Below are 22,342 nucleotides of genomic sequence, written 5' to 3' on the forward strand. Positions count from 1 at the left end.
TCCGGCCTGATAAGTGTTTAATAAATACTTAAGTGACCCTAACTTTTGATAGAGTTGTCAGATCTTCAATCTTTTAGACGTGTTGGAAAGGTCTTTTGATTACCCATCCATCGATGGGTCGCATGGCAGATCCGGACAACGTTTCTATCGACATATTTGAGATCCGGCCTCTAAAAAGTGTATAAATAGCACTTAAGTGCTTATAACTTTTGATACTTTTGATTTTCTTACAACACTTTTTACAATCTTTACGACTTTAAACAAAATCGTTTTTTTAGCATAACTTCTGAAGTACTTTACTAAACTTTACAATTTTCAGTAGGGACTTATGGGACCCCAAGACCAATCCAAAACGGTTAAAATCGGTTCAGCCAGTGCTGAAATAATCGAGTGCATATTTTTCGGTGCCCAGACCCACATCCCTACACGCACACTCACACACACATAGCACAGACATTTGTTCAGAATTTGATTCTGAGTCGATATGTATACATGAAGTTGGATCTAAAAGGTCAAGTAAAGAAGTTCATTTTCCGAGTAATTTTATAGTCTTTCCTCAGTAAGGTGAGGAGGGCAAAAATGCTAATGAATTTCTTCTATATTTTGCAATTACATGGTATCAGACATTGTTTTTGCTTAAAATTTTCGAAATTTAGGATTGAAATTTAAAATTTCTTCTTGTTGTCCACTTAAAAATTAGCCAAATATGATAAATAATAATAATAAATGATTAATTCGGTGCTGATTTACAAAACACAAACATTCTTGTACCAATTCTTTTAATGAACAAGACAAAAGCAGAACAGACAAAAAACTTATAAATCTTAGGCCAAGAGGTCGAGTATTTTTTTATCCAGGCAGGGCTTAAAGCTTGAATTAGAATAACATTTTTATATTTTTAGAGAAAAAGAAAAAAAAGTACTGAATTCCGTTAACTTTGTTTAATTTTTAATCTCCATATCAAAATTTCCACATTGATTTCCTTAGAAATAACATATTCATTATTACACATTTGCGATTTTCTACGGATTTTAAAACCAATCATCACACCCAACAAAGTCAGGTGCGCACAGAAAAACTTCACATAACTTTTGCCTTTTGGAAGTAGCAAAAAAAACAACCCAGCTTGGCACACGCCACATCCAAGCTTCATTAGTTTGTCAAATCGGAGAGCATGCAACCACATACAACGGTGGTAAAAACTTCACTCTTCGCAGCGCTGCTTCCGCTTTGACCGTTAACGTAACAAACTCCAGCACGAAAGGGAAAGCTCGCGGCTCGTTATCTTTTGCCTAAACGGTATCGACGAATGACGGCTGCTCGATAATGGTGGGACCACCGCCGAAGATTGATTTCGCCCAACACTCTTTCGGTGCAGTGATTGCGAAACATCAGTTGTAACACTACTTGTGGGGCGATTACGTGGCGTCAGAGTGTTAGAAATTTAACGAAACGAAATCACAGTAGTGATTCTTCAAGTAAAGTAGAACCTCGATAGTTTGACACTTCATCATAAAACAATACAAATGAGCATGAGCATGAGCATGAGCATGGTTGACTGCCAATGAGCTGCTACTCCGTTATTGACAGCTGAAGTTAAACAATGAATCAAAAATGATCAGTGGGAGCCAACCATCCGTTCACTGTTTAACCCCTGAAGACCCCGACTTTATTAGTCAATACCGGCGCCCTCCCAAGAAGCCTGCAGTTCAACAAAAGGGAGGAATGTTAGTCCGATAGTTGAAGTTGCAGACTCATCAAGCACATAGTTTTTCGCTATATACTTGTTGATACCGCTTGAGACCGTTGAATCCACAGCATCTCCTTCAAGCATCACGTGATTATTATTTTTTGGGTTAGTAGGATAAGGTATTGGCTTTTCGATGCCTCCCGAGCTACGATGCTATGGGGAGGACTTTCATAACAAACCCGTCGGCGAGCCTTCCAAGCAACGATGCTATGGGAAGGTCTTTCTAATTAGCACACCAAAACATTCGCGCACAGGTATTTAAATACTGAATAAATGTAATTTTTTCATCACGATTACCCAGACGACATTGATGATATAGGAAGGACTTTTTTACAGTCATTTACAGTAATACTTAAACTTATTTTAATGCAACAATTCACACGACGTCGTGCCTCCCGATCAACGATGATGTAGGAAGGACTTGAGCAAGCCAATCAGGATGAAACACGAAATAAAATTCTTTTCTTTTCACACACAATGCCACATAATTGACCGCGCGTCACCACCCAACAAATTAAACTGATTTTCCTCCTCTTGTGGGCAAGCCAACCAGGATGAAACACGAAATAAAATTCTTTTCTTTTCACACACAATGCCACATAATTGACCGCGCGTCACCACCCAACAAATTAAACTGATTTTCCTCCTCTTGTGGGCAAGCCAACCAGGATGAAACACGAAATAAAATTCTTTTCTTTTCACACACAATGCCACATAATTGACCGCGCGTCACCACCCAACTAATTGAACTGATTTTCCTCCGCTTGTGGGCAAGCCAACCAGAATGAAACACGAAATAAAATTCTTTTCTTTTCACACACAATGCCACATAATTGACCGCGCGTCACCACCCAACAAATTAAACTGATTTTCCTCCTCTTGTGGGCAAGCCAACCAGGATGAAACACGAAATAAAATTCTTTTCTTTTCACACACAATGCCACATAATTGACCGCGCGTCACCACCCAACTAATTGAACTGATTTTCCTCCGCTTGTGGGCAAGCCAACCAGAATGAAACACGAAATAAAATTCTTTTCTTTTCACACACAATGCCACATAATTGACCGCGCGTCACCACCCAACAAATTGAACTCTAGAACCTCGATAGTTTGACACTTCATCATAAAACAATACAAATCTCAAAAAGGTATTACGGGCTGTCCTTCGATGTCAGTGCCCCTGAAAGATTCATCAGACAATTTTGCTTCCCTCGTTTGGGTGGAGGCCTAATAGTTTCTGACACCTTCAGCAAGGTCGATCGCAATCGTATTACGAATCCCTGGCACGTCGTGTGCGACTCTCGCCGACTGACAGATCCACTTTTCCGTGTTATCTTCGGAGCATCTGTTCCGGAATTTCAGACAAAAAGGAAGAACGTCCTTCGCTCGACCCAAATCTCATGAATAAATTTCATTTCGCCCTTAAAACTCACTCAGACACTCACAGGTGTACCAAACAATCGCATATCACTTACACCAGCGCGACCAAAATCGTGTGCCGGATGTTTTATTCAACGCAATCCTTCAGGGGTTTATTACATTCTTTTTGTGTGGCTTTGTGGTAAGTGATGAACACGAAATTGAAGAGCTTGTATCTTTTTTTTTGTTCTCCAGCTCAGCATCATCATTATTCTTTGGGGATGACAACGACGCAATAGAACGCAGAATCACACTTGAGCAAGCCAGAGGAGAGGATTTTCTTGTGGACGTCACTCTAATGACGTGTCGTGTCCCCTCTGTGAATGGATTTCCTCCGACGACAACGTAAAAAGGAAGCTTTTTCATTCGCCACAACTATCTGCCTTTGTGATATGGTTCCGCCAACGCAGCCGCCAAAGACTTGGTGCAGTTTTATGAGTTTCCACGACAGTTGAACTTATAGAAAAGCTCATGGTAAAGGGCAATCCATTTATTATGTGACGTTGAGTGGAATGATTGTGCTGAGATAGTTTTTCAACATTTCTTTAAATTAATAATAGATAAAAAGATGGAGCTAAGGTATTTAGAATGGGCTGTGAATTGATTTCTAGACATATTCAGTTATTTTTTCAATCTGAAACAATACTCCGAAATAACATTAAAAAAACTGGCTCCGTAGCTCAATTATTGCGGCTTCTACCTCACAAGCAGAATGTTGAGGGATCAAATCCCGGTTGGTACGGGGTCATCTTCAAATTAGAAATCATATTTGTGGTTTAATAATTCAATGAAAAAAATCAATTCTAATGAACTTGAAACTTATTTTTACATAACCTCAAATTTATATAAATTTTAATAAAAGGTCAAAAAATTATGGGAAAATGATTCTTAACCATACGAAAATTATAGGCCAGTTTAAAAAAAAATCATATTTGGGTCATATATGACCTATCAGGCCTAAAGGGTTAAAAAAACATTAAATTGTAAATTTTGAAATGAAACTCTAGACAAATTAATCATATATAGCGGAATTAAAAGGAACAACTCGTCTCTTTGTATTCAAAATTAATCATTGTTTTTGATAAATGATTCAAATCAAACTCATGTATACACGGAGAAAAAAGAGTTCCAAAAATCGTGAACAAGCGTTCATGAAAATGAGAACCCCGAACAAAGATGAAAAACGTACCATGAAATTTGAACGCTTGTTCGTGGTTCCCATTTTCATAAACATTTGTTCGTGGTTCCCATTTTCATAAACGCTTGTTCACGATTCTGGGAACTCTTTTTTCTCCGTGTATGTAAATATTTAAAAAAAAAACGATTTGAGCAATTCTCTGAGATTTCGGTCATTCGATTTTTTTTGTATTTTTTAATCCGGCTGAAACTTTTTTGGTGCCTTCGGTATGCCCAAAGAAGCCATTTTGCATCATTAGTTCGTTCATATAATTTTCCATACAAATTTGGCAGCTGTCACTACAAAAATGATGTATGAAAATTCAAAAATCTGTATCATTTGAAGGAATTTTTTGATCGATTCGGTGTCTTCGGCAAAGTTGTAGGTGAAAAAAATGATACACGGTAAAAAAAATTTTGGCGATTTTTCATTTAACTTTTTGTCACTAAAACTTGATTTGCAAAAAAACACTATTTTTTTTTTTTATTTTTGTTTTAGAGGACATCAAATGCCAACTTTTCATAAATTTCCAGGTTGTGCTAAAAATCTTTGAGCGAGTATGAATTTTTAAATCAATACTGATTTTTTCAAAAAATCGAAATTTTGGTCGCAACAATTTTTCAACTACATTTTTCGATGTAAAATCAAATTTGCAATCAAAAGTACTTAACTGAAATTTTGATTTCAAAAGGGCCAAACATTTAATATTACGCCCTTTTAAAATGTTAGTCTTGATTTGAAAATTTTGAAAATATTGTTTTCGAAAAAATCGGAAAATTTCTCAAATATTTGAAATTTTAACATTGAAAATCGGACCATTAGTTGCTGAGATATCGACATTGAAAAATGGTGAGCTGTTTGGGTGAGACTTAGAAAACATCAATTTTCCTGTTTTAAACCTTTGCATTGCAACAAAGTCCAATAAGCAAAATATAGAGAATTTTCTCAGCTTTTCAAAAATATTTTTGTCAAATGTGGACAAAAATGCGCACTAATTTTAAAAAATGAAAAACTTCGACTATTTTCAAAAAAGTCACCTAAATATGGATTTAACTTGAAAACGGTGTACTTTATCAAAATTTCAGCTAAGCACTTTTTGATTGCAAATTTGATTTTACATCGAAAAATGAAGTTGAAAAATTGTTGCGACCAAAATTTCGATTTTTTGAAAAAATCAGTATTGATTAAAAAGTTCATAACTCGGTCAATGATTTTTTGCACAACCTGGAAATTTCTGAAAAGTTGGCATTTTATGTCCTCTAAAACATATAAAAAAATTAAAAATAGTGTTTTTTTGCAAATCAAGTTTTACTGATAAAAAGTTAAATAAACAAATCACCAAATTTTTTTACCGTGTATCATTTTTTTCCAGTGTAGTCCGTATCCATACCTACAACTTTGCCGAAGACACCGAATCGATCAAAATATTCCTTCAAAAGTACAGATTTTTGAATTTTCATACATCATTATTGTATGGACAGCCGCCAAATTTGTATGGAAAATTATATGGACAAACTAATGATGCAAAATGGCTACTTTGGGCATACGGAAGGCACCAAAAAAGTTTCAGTCGGATTAAAAAATACAAAAAAAATTAAATTGAAGAAAAAAGACCGATTTCGTAGAGAATTGCTCTACTTCGTCATTGACCAGGACCTTCAAAAATCTTTCGATAAACGATTCTAAAGAAATTACATTACATTATTTGAAAATTAATGCACAATTTAACCGACGCCGTGCCTTCTTTCTGATCAACGATAATATAGGAAGGGCTTTTAAAATCACAAAACAATTAATGAAATCTTAATTAAAGCACAAAAAACACCAATCACTGAAAAAATGACTCCCGAAACATATATAAAACTGCAAGGCGTGCGCGCTACTAGGGGAAATTCTCGTATCTTTGGCAGGTTAAGCTCTCGCTCCTAACTCCATCCAATTTGCTGATTTTCACTATTTAAACAACTAATTTTGCAAAACTTTTGGTAGAAACTTGCTTGCTCACTTCTTATTGAGCTATTTATCACTCGATTTCAGTTGAAAACGCTTTTATTTAGCTTTAATTGCATGTCAAAGTTCAGACCTGCCAACATTAGAGGCACGCTGGAATTAGATGCTGTTCCCCTACGCCGTCCAAAATCGACTGGCAACACAATTAACACGTTTAGCTCTGAAAAAAATGACGCCCAAAACACGAATAATCCTGCAAAGCGTGCGCCCTGTGTCCAAAATCGACTCAAACATAAGATTAATCGAAAAGTTTAGCAAAAGTCATGAAAATTACAAAGAAATATTTACCTTAGAGGGACGTCCTCTTCAGCAGTTCCTGAAATTAAAAAAAAATAGTTAATGAATAAATTACACACTTGGATTTTTTTACCGAATTTCAACTGCTGAACAGTTCGGTAAACTGAACGTTAACGCATTCGGTAAAAAATTATTCGGTATTTTTTTCATTTTGACAGATGGTTTACCAATCTAAACTTAACTAATTTTTCAAATAACGAATTCGGTTAAAAAAATAAGTGTGTACTCATTACTACTCATTTATGCTAAGATGTATGCAACTGAATCACAATCATTTATGATATAATTCCAAAGTTATATTTTTTCTTCAAAAAATAACAAATCCCTTTCGAAGTCACACCATTTAACACTTAATCCCAGGAAAAGACACCTTTCTTAAGATCAAAAATAAATAAAAAGAAGCGCACACCATAAAATCCTCTATAAATAACAAGATCGTCCAAAATAGCACCAAAAAGTGTCCCACTTTTTCCCCCTATTCCATGTTTTTTTTTCTGTTCGACTTTACTGCACCAAAAAGGAATCCAATCGTGCATGTTTACATCGTGCCGATTTGGGAAGAACTTCTCACCAGCAGAGTCAACATCACTCCCTCTACTCCAATCCGTATAGCTAGAGCGTTCTGACAGGGCGTGCGGCACTGACTGATAGCTGCTACTGGCACGAAAGTGGGTCTAATTTTTCGGAGTATGAATGAATCTTCGGTTCTTGAATGCACAGAAAAAAATAACTCATAAAGTGATAAGTTAAGTTGATAAATATGTGATTATTTTTTTCTTGCAAATTAAATTTTTAATATCAAAAGGACTCAAATAATACCCAACTACCCAAAAATGCAAAATAAAACAAGAAGTAAAAAAAAATCACATGCGACAACTGCGATTCTGGATTCTGTGAACGGAACACATTTCATAGAATCTACAGAGCTAGGAGAATGCGTGGACATACCGTTACCCCTTTCAGTGCTCAAAATAGACAACTCTATTTGATTTTTTTTCTACTTAACAAATTTTTACTGTGCAAAACATACAGAACACCACGGGCGGAGGTGCGAGGGGCAATAATTTACACGGATTTTACGACTTTAAACGACGTTTTCCGTTTTGCTTCCTTCTGGTTCGGCGGCTCATCAGATGTTGACTCGCGCGGCGTCGACTTCCGGTCGACCTGGTCTTCGAAAGGTTGTGTGTGAAGGTGTGAACAAACATTCTCCAGTGCTACTTAAGCTCAATTTCTATTTTTTTTTTCGTGTCCTCTTCTTCGTGATTTTATTTGTAATTCCACTTGCAAACACAGCGCAAGACACGAACCTCCCGTGGAGGACTACTAACGGTTGGGAGGTGTTTGCTTGGTTGTGTGTGTATGCCCCCTTAATGTGATAATATAAATGTAATCTGATGTTTACTTTTTTCGGGGTGATTATCTTGGGCAGAGAAACGGAGCGCAAAGTGTCATTCGTCTATGTTCAACCGTGGCAGGACAGAAAGTGTGTCCAAATTTAGCAGGAAATATTCATGTCTCGACTGTTGTGGTTGTCTAATGAGTTGAGCTGTGGAAAATAACAATTTTAGCCAGGATTTTGACCACATTCCTATAAAATTATAATAAATATTATTTTATTTTTTATGCAATATTAAAATAAATTAATTCACTTAAGAACATATATATCTTTAGACAGGGTAGCCAGATTTGTTAACTGCTCTAAAAATAAATTTGATAATTTCGACGTCGTCGTGCTATCTTGTCGCACCCGCCATTTTGACGTTCCGAGAAAAACGCGTTTTATTGTTTGTCCTTGAATATTCAAAAACAAGAGCACGCAATGTAAACAATAACAAACAACTTTTGTTTGGTTCACCATTCGTTAGGGTGGTCCCATATGGTTTTCCCTTGAAAATTAGACTTTTTCAAATGAAGATATCTCAAGTTTAAAGAAAAACACCCCTGAGATTTTTTCAGCGTTTGTAGTGCTAGATCTCTTCTTTCAAATGCAACCTAGTGCTTAAAATTTGGCTTGCGCCATTTTGAGATATTTAAGTTTTAAATTTGCATCTTTTTTACCTTAAAATGGCTGTAACTTTTGACCCTTAAGTCCAAATTGACATGTCAAAAAATGAAAATGTTTGTTTTGTAGAGCTCTAAAAGTGCTCCGAATATCACTTTTCTCTAAAAGTTAACCCTGAATTGCCACGTTCAAAAAACTGATTTTTGAAGGTTTGCTCAGATGCTTTTTATAAATTTGGTCATAGAAGGCGTAGATTACGAGATAAAATTTTGGTGTCTTCGACAAAGTTGCTTGGATTGGCAAGCCCATCAACTTTTTAGAAGACAAAAAAATTCCCAAAAATATTCCTGAAAAGTTAGATTTTCAAAATCACCCTAATCGTGAACCACCCTAATTTTGAACCAAACCAAAAGTTGCCCCTTTCCATTTGCAACAACTCTTCTGAAGACACCAAAGCTCCAAAACGTCACCATTTTTCGGAAAATCCATTTTCCACTTAATTTTGCGATCTGGACCACTGTGCATTGTCCCAAAGTTTGGTTGAAGTTGGTTGCTGGAGTCCCGAGTTATAATTACAAATGCGTACGGTATTCTAGCTTGTACGTACGACAAACGCATCCTAACTTTCCTGACCTGAAATCCCTTTGGCCTTTTGTCGCACTTCCATCAATTTTCATGGAGTGACAAAATAGCACGGCAAGATTGAAACTACTTTCATATGTAAAGTGACAAAAATGCACGGAGTTTTTTCGGTTTTTGTTGAATATCTCAGGATTGAAATCGAATTTTGGGGATCAGTGAAGGTCAAAAGGTGAGGCATTGTGAGCTGCACAAAATGGCGTTCTTAACTCAATTTGGCCCAAAATGCACGTACGACAAGTTAGCACGATGGCGACGATTTGACATTCAGATCCACCTTAAAATATCAGTATTGTAACTCTATTTGCTCAGCACACTGTCTAATGTTATGAGTACTCTAGTGCGTATTTTATCAAGTATTTGAAAGATCGATCAAAATTAAAAAATACTCATGGTTAAATCTTAATGGATTGATTGAGCAATTTCATGCAATGTTATACATTTTGATGAAGTTTTGAAGACATTCTGGCAATTTGTAAAAACTACCAAGAATTACATCGAACATCTGAATTTGAAATGACTTAATTGACGTAACCCGGTAGCACTCCGGAACCCCATCTGCGCTGTGTCGCGCCGCATCAGAGACAAGCGTAAACAAAATTCCTCCAAGTCGTATTTCCTCCCACCCAGTACTCTGTAATGCTACTCTCCCGCAATCGAGGACCAGGTCTGGGGTTAGGATTTTTAGGTCATCACTGACTTGTGGCAGCAGCTAGCACTTCAAATAACCCTACCAACCGACATGAAATCATCAATCTGGCCTCTCTGAATGTGAACAAAAAATATGAGGGAGAAAAAACAATAGCGACACTAATTACTTCTGCCAGAGGCCATCATTCAACATAACGAATTGAAAATGCCATCTCGAAAAAAAACGAAAAGAAAAGAGTAAACCCCAAAGTGAATCGTGTACAGAGAGCAAATGTGTGATATTTCAAACAGTAGGTGAACTAACGCCACTGCAAAGGTCTCTTCACGCATTGGTAGGGTAATCGGACCTATGTTGAACCAAGAGTTAGTTTTATTTTTTATATGGAGTAAATGTCCAACAAATCATTACACATAGACAACCTAGATTATAGATTCAAATCAAATTAAAGAAAATCTAGACATAAAAAATCAACATGCCAAAATAAGACTCGTTTACCCCATCATCACAGAAACAATGCAAAAATTTTCACAACGAGTGTACTTTTGGGGTGAAAAGAAAACTCTAACTCAGTATGGAAAGAGGTTGGCCCAATCGGGGACCTCCCGTTGTGGTCGCCACGAAGTCTCCGGGATGCCAAATTTAATAGGGTGGAATTGAATGAAGCCATTCAGTATTTCTTCAATAGCTGCAGCTGCGAACAAAACATTTTCGTAGATACATTTAGAAACAGCATTTTTAATAGGTTCTAGGGGAAATATACCTATTCTCATCACTCTAAGCGGTGGTGTCTGAATGATGTTCTTATAATCGGGGGTGTTCCTTGAAATTTACTAAAACTAAGTACACCTGCCAGTAGAGCAGCTATTTGCGAACATTTCTGTTTAATTTGCCTTTTACCAAAAGTTGTTTCTATTTATTTTACAAGCATTTTACAAACATATTTTCAAACTCTATTTTCGTCTGACAAGAATGCCCTGTGGCTCACGCAATTTCTATTATCGGCCTATTTTTTTAAAGGAAGCTTTGTTAGCTGCCATTCAAATCATTTAAAAATAAGACTCGTTTACCTCATCATCACAGAAACAATGCAAAAATTTTCACAACGAGTGTACTTTTGGGGTGAAAAGAAAACTCTAACTCAGTATGGAAAGAGGTTGGCCAAATCGGGGACCTCCCGTTGTGGTCGCCACGAAGTCTCCGGGATGCCAAATTTGATAGGGTGGAATTGAATGAAGCCATTCAGTATTTCTTCAATAGCTGCAGCTGCGAACATAACATTTTCGTAGTTACATTTAGAAACACAATTTTTAATAGGTTCTAGGGGAAATATACCTATTCTCATCACTTTAAGCGGTGGTGTCTGAATGATGCTCTATAATCCGGGGTGTTCCTTAAAATTTACTAAAACCAAGTACACCACGCAGTAGAGCAGCTTTTTGCGAACATTTCTTTTTAATTTGCCTTTTACCAAAAGTTGTTTCTATTTATTTTACAAGCATTTTACAAACATATTTTCAAACTCTATTTTCGTCTGACAAGAATGCCCTGTGGCTCACGCAATTTCTATTATCGGCCTATTTTTTTAAAGGAACCTTTGTTAGCTGCCATTCAAATCATTTAAAAGAACACACAAGTGTTTATTTTGTAAGCAGCGTCAATCTGACTTTGACACTCTATAAGAGTCCGGGACCGTGGTGTAGGGGTAAGCGTGGTTGCCTCTCACCCAGTCGGCTTGGGTTCGATCCCAGACGGTCCCGGTGGCATTTTTCGAGACGAGATTTGTCTGATCACGCCTTCCGTCGGAAGGGAAGTAAATGTTGGTCCCGGTCTAACCTAGATGTTAGGTCGTTAGCTCAATTCAGGTGTAGGAGTCGTCTCCCTGGGTCCTGTCTCGGTGGAGTCGCTGGTAGGCAGTTGGACTAACAATCCAAAGTTCGTCAGTTCGAATCCCGGGGTGGATGGAAGCTAAGGTGTAAAAAGAGGTTTGCAATTGCCTCAACAATCAAGCCTACGGACACCTAGTTTCAAGTAGGAATCTCGAGCAGTTCTCTACGGCTCCCCTCCCACTAACATTTACACACAAGATCCTCTGTAATTACTCTTAGCTTTAAGTAAAATGTAAGTACAAAAGCCGACTCGGTCCTAACCAGGTCCCAGCACCGAAAAGGACCTAATAAAAATAATTTTATGAAAAAAAAGAGCAGTTCTCTAAGATTTTGGTCATTCGTTTTTTTTTCCCTTTTTTTTAGTCCGACTGAAATATTTTTGTTTCGGTATGCCCATTTTGCATCATTAGTTTGTCCATATCATTTCCATACAAATTTGGCAGCTGTCCATACAAAAATGATGTGTGAAAATTCAGAAAAACTGTATCTTTTGAAGGAATTTTTTGATCGATTTGGTGTCTTCGGCAAAGTTGTAGGTAAAAAAAAATTGGAGATTTTTTATTTAACTTTTTGTCACTAAAACTTGATTTGCAAAAAAAAAACTATTTTTAATTTTTCTCATTTTTTGATATGTTTTAGAGGACATAAAATGCCAACTTTTCAGAAATTTCCAGGGTGTGCAAAAAATCTTTGACCGAGTTATTAATTTTTGAATCAATACTGATTTTTTGAAAAAAATTAAATATTGGTCCCCAAAAATTTTCAACTTCATTTTTCGATGTAAAATCAAATTCGCAATCAAAAAGTACTTAAGAGGCAGTATTTGTAGATTCTGCTCGGTTTGTTCTAGAGGTCGTATCGAGGTGCTCCGATTTGGATGAAACTTTCAGGGTTTGTTTGTCTATACATGAGATGAACTCATGCCAAATATGAGCCCTCTACGACAAAGGGAAGTGGGGTTAAACGGGCATTGAAGTTTGAGGTCCAAAAAACATGAAAAATCTTAAAATTGCTCGCATTTCCGTAAAACTTAATCAATTCCAACTCTCTTAGATGCATTCAAATGGTCTTTTGAAGCCCTTCAAAATGTGCTATAGACATCCAGGATCGGTTTGACTTTTTCTCATAGCTTTTGCAAATTACTGTTAAAAATGGATTTTTTTAAAACCTTAATAACTTTTCCCAACAGCCTCCAACACCCATACTCCCATAGGTCAAAAATTAGGGAATTTCATGGACTATAAGCCTACGGTATTAACTTTTTGGCCAATCGCAGTTTTTCTCATAGTTTTACGGTTTTTCTAGAACAAACATTTTACAACGCTAGTTTTTGCCCTGTAGACCGAGAAGACGGCACTTTTTGGTCTCAATTTTGTCATATTCGGAATCCTCGGACAATTTCACGTTAGTTAGAAGTATTGGAGTTGTAATATTTCCTTAAAAAATAATTAAATAAAACATTTTTGAAAAAAGAAAAAGATCTTATTAACCCTATGACCAATACGTCAAATGCTGTATCAAGTAGGCGAAAACCTGTGTTACCCCCAATCCAACAAATTGTTAAAAAATATTTTAATTCATTCCAAACGGCAATTTTTCCAATCAAATTTACAACTCCAATACTTCTAACTAACGTGAAATTGTCCGAGGATTTCGAATATGACAAAATTGAGACCAAAAAATGCCGCTATGGCGGCCTACAAGGCAAAAACTAACGTTGTAAAATGTTTGTTCTAGAAAAATCGTCAAACTATGAGAAAAACTGCGATTGGCCAAAAAGTTAATACCGTAGGCTTATAGTCCATGAAATTCCCTAATTTTTGACCTATGGGAGTATGGGTGTTGGAGGCTGTTGGGAAAAGTTATTAAGGTTTTAAAAAAATCCATTTTTAACAGTAATTTACAAAAGCTATGAGAAAAAGTCAAATCAACCCTGGATGTCTATAGCACATTTTGAAGGGCTTCAAAAGACCATTCAAATGCATCTAAGAGAGTTGGAATTGATAAATTTTTACGGAAATGCGAGCAATTTTAAGATTTTTCATGTTTTTTGGACCTCAAACTTCAATGCCCGTTTTACCCCACTTCCCTTTGTCGTAGCGGGCTCATATTTGGCATGAGTTCATCTCATGTATAGACAAACAAACCCTGAAAGTTTTATCCAAATCGGAGCACCTCGATACGACCTGTTTCACATCGGTGAAAAACTCGCTCTTAAGTGCAAACATGTGCACTAATTTAAAAAAATGAAAAACTGTGGCTATTTTCAAAAAAGTCTCCTTAAATTGCATTTTAGTTGAAAATGGTGCACACTTTATCAAAATTTCACTTAAGTACTTTTTGATTGCGAATTTGATTTTACATCGAAAAATGAAGTTAAATAGTGTTTTTTTGCAAATTAAGTTTTAGTGACAAAAAGTTAAAAAAAAAAATCACCAAATTTTTCTTAACCGAGTAATCTTAACCGAGTATTCTTAACCATATCTATGCCTACAACTTTGCCGAAGACACCAAATCGATCAAAAATTCCTTCAAAAGATACAGAATTTTGAATTTTCATGCATCATTTTTGTATGGACAGCTGCCAAATTTGTATGGAAAATTATATTGACAAACTAATGATGCAAAATGGCTTCTTTGGGCATACCGAAGGCACCAAAAAAGTTTCAGTCGAATAAAAAATACAAAAATTAAATTAAAATGCTCATAAGAGAAGAAAAGCAACTAGCGAAAAAAATTGAGGCTAGGAATTTTGACAGGTATTATTTTCATAAAGTATTCGCCTCCTTTTCTCTCCCACAGAAAACTGGGGAAAATGTAGCTGTCAAACTAGGCCAAACACAAAATGAACTTTGAGTGATTTGAGTTCATTCCTGACGTCACGATTTGCTCCTCTATCATTCGTTCACACACCAACGAACGAATGCTACGCAACGTCACTCACGCGGTCATTTGACTCTCACCAGCAAAAACAAAAACATTTCGCACGAGCAAGAAAGAGAGTGGTTGAGAGAGAAGGAAAAAGAGAGCATGTGACTCCACGTCGGGCAGCTGCTTGAGTGCCAAGCTCGGTTTCGTTCGTTTCAACTTCGTGTGCGTTCACTGACGGTCGCTTCGAAATGGCTATCATGACAGGCCCTTTGTGTGAGCATTGAAATATGTTTATCGATGACGAATGCTGACTAAATATCTCATAGCATTCCTGCTCGGAAGGCAGTTCTTCCTCAGTTTGTTCAAGTGATTCGAAATTTGTTTTACAGGCAATTTTTCAAAGTGACGTATGCACAACAAGTTTTGAACAACTCATCAGTGAGTCTGCGATCAGCAGAGAAGCGAGTCAGACGTGCGTCCCTCACAAACCAAAAAAGTGCTAAAAAGTGCAAAAAATGCCTCACGGCAAGAAAAAGAGGCGGTCCTTACCAGCAGGATCGGCAGATTTGAAGAAGCTAAAGAATGCCGAAGCGCTACCTGCAAAGCCAGGCAGTTTGAGCAAGGACGCTCAAAAATTGTCTGGAAACCAGTTCGCTACCCTCCCTGTGGACGTGAGCGAGAAGGAAGAATTTGAACGACGGGAAAAGTTGCCACCCATTTTTGTGAAAACATCGTCATCGGATTCGGTGCGAAAGTGGCTGACCGGGTTTATCAAATCTGGTGCTTTACGAGCCTCCATTCGCTTGTGTGCTCAAAATTCTGCTACCTACCAGAAAGGATTACAACTACGTTCGGGATTTCCTGAACAACACAAAGATTGAATACTACAGCCATGACGATCCAGGTAAACGCCCCATGAAACAGGTCCTCCGAGGCCTGTATGACATGGATGTGAGTGTGCTGAAAGAAGAGCTCAAAACTCTGAAGTTGAACGTGATCGAAGTCTTCAAGATGACGAGACACAACAAGGACATCAAGTATCGTGATCAACTGTACCTGGTTCATCTCGAGAAAGGATCGACAACGCCGTCTGAGCTGAAAGCAGTTCGGGCGATTTTCAACATCATCGTGACTTGGGAACGTTATCGTCCAGTGCACCGTGACGTGACGCAGTGTTCGAACTGTTTGCAGTTTGGGCATGGTGGAAGGCAGTAGTGACCTGTTTTCACCACAAGAACTTCTGAACATTTTCATCGAGATGACAACAACACTGCGTGGGTGCAATTGTTATTAATTGTTGAAGTGATTTTTTTTCTTTTTTACCCAAATGTATTCGATTCAATGCAAAAATGTAAAACAATTTGAAGTAAATAAATGAATATGAACAGTTAATAAGAAAACGAAAAATATAACAAAGATGAAGAGCATGTAGCCATACCACTTAGAATGTAAATGAAATGTAATGATTATAAGAATGTTCAATAAAGACATATTTAATTTCAAAAAATTTCAAAATTGAACAACTCATTTTCTAATTTGTATCTACCATAAACAACAGCCGATTACAAGTTCCATGAATTATCAATAGTCACCGCTGTAACCATTTGTTAGTTCCTCCCTTCCCTACTCTAAACAGGTGCTTAATTTGTTCCCTTTGTTTGTAAGCTGTGCAGAAGCCTTCATTCATCAGTCGAAATGAAGAAAACCGAACTCGTTGCAAGTGAATAGTTTTTTTTTCTCGCGCATAAATTTACGACACCTGCCATCATTTCAGGCGCGCTTGTTGGTGTTCAGAAGAAAGCCACATTCAACTAACGAACTTTTACTTTCGTACTACAACGGCGACGACACCGTTGGATAAGGCTACCATTTTGGAGTTGGGGGCCAAACCGGGCCCATGATTAGCAGCTTCACTTTAATATCCGCTTGTCTAGGCTGGTTGGAAAACTGAATAAAAAATAAATTTAAGATAACCAACATTACTATCGTCTCCTGTAATACAAGCGCCGAACATAATGACTATCACCACCGGTGATGATGATAATGATGATGATGATGACGAAGACAAGTGAAACTAAGAAAAATTGATGCAATCCCAATTACAAGATAAGCTACGATACTCCGTCTTCGTCTTCGTTTGCTGGCCGCACGGCGGCGTTGGCGTCGTTGCTGAGATGACGATGCTTGACTTGCAGCACAATGGCCCGCTAACATTGGCAAAAATTCTCACGCAAAAATCAATGAGATCATAAATAATGACAGCCAAAAGCCCGCAGCCATCCATCGCAAGCAGAGACAAAGAGATGATTACAAGTGTGGTTCTGATTCGTGCACTGCACAGTGGCGCCGCCAGGCGGTGAAATTTCGCACTTGTTGCTGTCAAAAATCGATTTTTCGCTACAGAGCTGATGTTCCAACTTCCCCATCTGCTTGTCTGTGCCGGCTGCCACCACCAGAGTGAATGATTTGGCCGCGGCACTCAGCGGCGGCGCATTTCATGACCATCGGGTCGCCGAATGACCGCCAATTAGTTTACTTTGGTTGGGAAGACAAATCGCCACCGCCGCCGCACGCACTAAATTGGCCACTCTATGTTAGGCAAATCAATAAACGGCTTGCCGGTGGCCTTTTTTCAACTGGTATGGTGGAAGCCCACCACCATAAATGGGTGCGCTGAAAGTTTTGCTTTTATGATGGTACCTACTGGGTTATAAATTGGAACATGGGATTTGCATTTTTTTTGGTGTTATTTTTACCTTCTAAAATCTCGATCAGGATTTTAAAATTTGAAGAATTTATAGTTTTTTTTGTTAGTTAAGAAAATTGTGAAAGCTCTTTAAACTTGTTTGATAAGTTTAATAAAGAGAAAAAGTATCGATCGGACAACCCTATAGAAATCGACGGCAACATTTCAAAAGGAATCATGTACATTTTGACACTTTCTGGGTTATTGCATATTCTGAAAGTACTCCTAATAAGCTACCTCTCCACCAAAAATGAGCAAAAGTTACTTCAGTAAAGTCTGTTTAATAATGATTTTAAATAAAGTAACATAAACAAAATCTCTGGCATCAGCAGTGCCTGTTCATATAGCCCTGTCAACCTGTCAAATAAAAGACTACATGAGCCTCGTGACGAAAAAAAAAGCATCATGAAAAAGACGCAATGTACATTTGCCGACGAAAAACGAATCTTGACAAAGCTTCCCCTCCAATGACAGCAGGCTGATATAAAAATTGGTGATTTCAAAAAAAGTTATGTTTCTTTTCTTAAATATAATGACGGAATCAATGTTTTATTGAATATGGATGATCAAGTATCAATAAAAGCAACGTTTCTCATCGTTTGTTATCATTAGGACACCTTCTTTTGCTTTTATATTAAATTGGGAATTGAAAAATGATGCTCATAATTAAAATGCGTTTTTTCTCAAAACGCACGATTTGTACATGATGCTTTTTGAAATGTTGCCGTCGAACTGTATATTTTATTGTTGTATGTAATTGCTTCCAGTAGATATATATATATAAACATTAGGATGGCTCGAGAAGGTCGATTTTTCAGAACATGTTTTTTCGGTTGCTTTCAGGCCCCTAAACAACTCCCCGAAATTTGGGAGCGATTGGTTGCGTCCACACTTTGCGCATTGCATTTCAATTTTGTATGGGAATTAGTATGGGAAAACCCTCTTTTTTACATTTTGATTTTTATCATTTTTATTTTCCACTGAAGTTTTCAAACCAACACAATAGCTTTAAAATTGAGAAAATTCTCTAAAACTTTTTGTGCTGTCTTGCTCCTGTCAAAAGATACAGCGTGCTAAAAACTGGTCTAAAACGTGTTATTAACTCGGAAATCACGTTTTAGACCAGTTTTGAGCACGCTGTATCTTTTGACAGGAGCAAGATAGCACAATACTTTTTTCGGGAAAGTTTTAGAGAATTTTCTCATTTTCAACGCTATTGTGTTGGTTTGAAAACGTTATTGGAAAATAATTATGATAAAAATCATAATATAAAAAAGAGGGTTTTCCCATACTAATTCCCATACAAAATTGAAATGCAATGCGCAAAGTGTGGACGCAACCAATTGCTCCCAAATTTTAGGGGGTTGTTTTGAGGCCCAAAAGGCATCAACAAAACTTTGTTCTGGTTTGATTTGATCATTTTTATGTTTTCCGTATAACGACGCCAGCCTAATAAACATATCTAGCAATAGCAACGGATTTACGTACAAGTTTGGCAGCTCCCATACAAAAATTGTGAATAATATTTCTTACTTCTTTTACTTTTACTGCTCGTACAACCTCCGGGTCATGAGCTGTCTCCAGATGCGCTGCCACTGAACTCGTTCTTGGGCTGCTACTCTCCAATTCCGACTCGGAACTCCCACACTTCTCAGATCTTCCTCCACTTGGTCTAACCACCTCGCACGTTGCGCCCCCCTCCGCCGCGTTCCAACCGGCTCCGAATTAAACACCAACTTCACCGGATTGATAGTCTGGTTCGGTTGGCGCGCATCCAGCGCGTCCGGCATTCTTGCGACGTGTCCGGCCCACCGGATTCGGCCAGCCTTGGCGACCTTCCGAATACTTGGCTTGCCGTAGAGTTGCGCCAGCTCGTGGTTCATCCTTCTCCTCCATACAGTGTTCACACGCACGCCGCCAAAGATCGTCCTAAGCACTCGCCGTTCAAAAACTTCAAGCGCTTGCAGGTCCTCCTCGAGCATCGTCCACGTCTCGTGCCCGTAGAGGACGACGGGTCTTATCAGCGTTTCGTACATGGTACACTTTGTACGCCGGGAAAGGTGACCAGACCGTAGGGTCTTGCGGAGTCCGTAGTAGGCACGACTACCGGTGATGATACGCCTCCGAATTTCTCTGCTGCAGTTGTTGTCCGACGTCACCAACGATCCGAGGTACACAAACTCCTCCACAACCTCGAACTCGTCGCCGTCGATCGTCACGCTCGGTCCTATGCGAGTCCTAAGGGACTCGGTTCCTCCTGCCAGCAGATACTTCGTCTTCGCAACATTCACTTTCAATCCAACCTTATCCGCTTCCCGCTTCAATTCGGTGTACCGCCTGGCCACATCCTCGAACGTTCTGCCGACAATGTCCATGTCGTCGGCGTAGCAGATGAACTGGTTGGACCGGTTGATGATCGTGCCCCGCATGTTGAAGCCCGCCCGCCTCATAACACCTTCAAGCCCAATGTTGAAACAGAGGCCGGAGATACCGTCGCCTTGTCGCAGTCCCTTGCGCGATTCGATCGGGTCGGACATCGCTCCCGAAATCTTCACGCTGCACCGTGCCCCGTCCATCGTCGATTTCACCAGTCTGATCAGCTTCCCGGGAAAGCCGTTCTCGTACATGATCTTCCATAGCTCTTCGCGATCGACCGAGTCGTACGCGGCTTTGAAATCGATGAACAGGTGGTGCGTCGGGATCTGGTACTCGCGACATTTTTGGAGGATTTGGCGCAGCAAAAAGATTTGGTCCGTCGTCGATTTCCCCTCCACGAAACCGGCTTGGTACGTCCCTACGAAATCCTTTGCTCGCTCCGACAGACGACAGAAGATGATCTGAGACAGCACTTTGTAGGCCGCGTTGAGAATAGTGATGGCTCGATAGTTCTCACATTCCAACTTGTCCCCCTTCTTGTAGATCGGGCATATTACTCCCTCTTTCCACTCCTCCGGTAGCTGTTCTGTGTCCCAGACCTTGACTATCAGCCGGTGTAGACAGGCCGCCAGCTTGTCCGGGCCCATCTTGATGAGTTCAGCACCGATACCATCCTTACCCGCTGCTTTGTTGTTCTTCAGCTTCTTGATGGCATCCTTAACCTCCCTCATCGTGGGTGCTGGCTCGTCCTCGCCGTCCACCATACCGCTGACGTCGTTTCCCCGGTCGCCTTGGTACTCCGCCTCTGGGCCGTTCAGGTGCTCGTCGAAGTGCTGCTTCCACCTTTCGATCACCTCACGCTCGTCCGTCAAGATGCCTCCGTCCTTATCCCGGCACATTTCGGCCCGCGGCATGAAGCCAGTCCGGGATTGGCTAAGTTTCTTGTAGAACTTACGCGTTTCGTTGGAGCGATACAGCTGTTCCATGTCCTGGCACTCCAACTCTTCCAGGCGGCGCTTCTTGTCCCGAAAGAGATGGGTTTGCTGTCTTCGCAACTGTTTATACGACTCCTTGTTCCCACGGGTGTTGTGCAGCAGCCACTTGTCCCGCGCTGCTTTCTTCTCGTCCCAAATCGCCTGACATTCCTCGTCGAACCAGCCGTTCCGTCGAACTCGGTCCACGTACCCGATGGCGCTCGATGCCGCTGCGTTGATGGCTGCTTCCATGTGGCTCCAGCAGGCCTCCAGAGGGGCTTCGGCGAGCTCGCCCTCGTCAGGCAACGCAGCATCGAGTTCCCGCGCGTACTGGGTAGCGACCTCCGGATCCTTGAGTCGCTCCAGATTATACCGCTGCGGGCGACGGTACCGGATCTTGTTGACCTCGGACAGGCGTTGGCGCAGCTTGGCCACCACCAGGTAGTGGTCCGAGTCGATGTCCGCGCCACGGTAGGTTCTGACGTCGATTATGTCCGAGAAGTGCCGACCATCGATGAGAACATGGTCGATTTGCGTCTCCGTGTCATTAGGTGATCTCCAGGTGTACTTGTATAGGGGGGTGTGCTGGAAGAAAGTACTACGAATGGCCATGTTTCGGGAGGTAGCGAAATCGATGAGTCGTAGGCCGTTCTCGTTCGTCTGCTGGTGGGCGCTGAACCTCCCAATAACCGGTCTAAACTCCTCCTCCTGGCCAACTTGAGCGTTCAAATCGCCGATGACAATCTTGGCATCGTGTTTTGGACACTTCCTGTACTCGCGGTCAAGAAGCTCGTAGAAAGCGTCCTTGTCATCGGCGTCGCTTCCCATGTGCGGGCTGTGCACGTTGATAATGCTCAGATTGAAGAATCGGCCCTTGATTCTCAACCGGCACATTCTGTCGTTGACTGGCCACCACCCAATCACGCGCTTCGCCATTTCGCCCAGCACGATAAAAGCTGTCCCCAGCTCGTGTGTATCGCCGCCGCTCCAGTACATAGTATAACCCCCGTACTCACGGTGGTCCTTCCCCTTCCAGCACACCTCCTGCAGCGCCACGACTTCGAGGCCGCGGACCCGCAATTCGTTGGAAAGAATGCGGTCGCTCCCATCGAAATTGAGAGACCTGCAGTTCCACGTCCCGAGTTTCCAATCCCTGGATCCCCGAAAATCGGGTCGGCGATTGGATCGGCTCGCATCTGGAGCTCTCTGCACTTGGTTTTTACGGCGGGTGCGTGTAGCCATCACCAACCCCCTGTCTCGCCGGAGGACCGTCGTACCAGGACTGTTTAGAGTCCCACCCTGGCACTGGGACTGTTAGTCAGCCGCCCCTAACCTGGGGAACAGACGCTGTTCCGAGCCGCCCCTAACCTGGGGAACAGACGCTCGAGGGGGGGGGGGGTCCTAACTCTATCTGCTGTAAGCCGCCCCTAACCTGGAGAACAGACGCTTACCTCGACGATGGAGCAGGACACCGATTTCCTTGAGCCGCCCCTAACCTGGGGAACAGACGCTCGAAGGGGGGGGGGGTGGTTGCTCGC

The 22,342-nt window shown here is 40.1% G+C and overlaps 1 protein-coding gene across 6 annotated transcripts in view; it reads right to left on the minus strand.

Annotated features, from left to right (window-relative positions):
• Positions 1–22,342, minus strand: part of LOC120416544 (uncharacterized) — a 161,455-nt gene that overhangs the window by 111,054 nt on the left and 28,059 nt on the right. For all 6 annotated transcript variants that reach the window (XM_052710078.1, XM_052710079.1, XM_039578275.2 and 3 more), the window contains one exon: positions 6,647–6,674. The gene's annotated coding sequence lies outside the window, so the exon portion shown is untranslated. The remainder of the gene's footprint in view (positions 1–6,646; positions 6,675–22,342) is intronic.

This window comes from Culex pipiens, chromosome 3 (genome assembly GCF_016801865.2).
Source record: "Culex pipiens pallens isolate TS chromosome 3, TS_CPP_V2, whole genome shotgun sequence".
In the NCBI taxonomy this organism is placed as follows: domain Eukaryota; kingdom Metazoa; phylum Arthropoda; class Insecta; order Diptera; family Culicidae; genus Culex; species Culex pipiens.